This window comes from Triticum aestivum, chromosome 4A (genome assembly GCF_018294505.1).
Source record: "Triticum aestivum cultivar Chinese Spring chromosome 4A, IWGSC CS RefSeq v2.1, whole genome shotgun sequence".
NCBI lineage: Eukaryota > Viridiplantae > Streptophyta > Magnoliopsida > Poales > Poaceae > Triticum > Triticum aestivum.
The window spans coordinates 723,262,021-723,262,902 of record NC_057803.1 but is presented as its reverse complement, the minus strand read 5'-3'; positions in this window follow the sequence as shown (position 1 = coordinate 723,262,902).

Genomic DNA, 882 nt, shown 5'->3' with positions numbered 1-882 from the left:
GATGATGTGGCTTTGAATGGTGCATTTTGAACTCAGAAAAACAAGGGAGTTCAAATAAGTTTCAAAAAATGAAATCCCTTTGTAACAGATGAGTTTCCATATGAAACCCTGATACTTCGAAAGAGATTGTCCGTTTTGTACACGAAGTGCATCCAGGTTTTTCCGTAACCCTCTCTACTTTCTCGCACATGCTATGTGGGTGAAATTATGATACCATGCCAAATTGGAACCTTTTCAGAGTTCATTTCAAATGCTTTTCAATTTCATGGTCTTATAGCTCAAAATAATCAGTAAATGCATGAAAAATAACAAATGAAGTCAGAAAGGGTTGTAAATTGATGATGTGGCTTTGAATGGTGCATTTTGAACTCAAAAAAACAAGGGAGTTCAAATAAGTTCAACAAAATGAAATCCCTTTGTAACAGATGAGTTTCCATATGAAACCATGATACTTCGAAAGAGATTGTCCGTTTTGTACACGAAGTGCATCCAGTTTTTGCCGTAACCCTCTCTACTTTCTCGCACATGCTATGTGGGTGAAATGATAATACCATGCCAACTTGGAACATTTTCAGAGTTCATTTCAAATGCTTTTCAATTTCATGGTCTTATAGCTCAAAATAATCAGTAAATGCATGAAAAATAACAAATGAAGTCAGAAAGGGTTTTAAATGGATGATGTGGCTTTGAATGGTGCATTTTCAGCACAGAAAATAAGGGAGTTCAAATAAGTTCAAAAAAAATGAAATCACTTTGTAAGAGACAAGTTTCCATATGAAACCCTGATACTTCGAAAGAAATTGTCCGTTTTGTACACGAAGTGCATCCAGTTTTTACCGTAACCCTCTCTACTTTCTCGCACATGCTATGTGGGTGAAATGA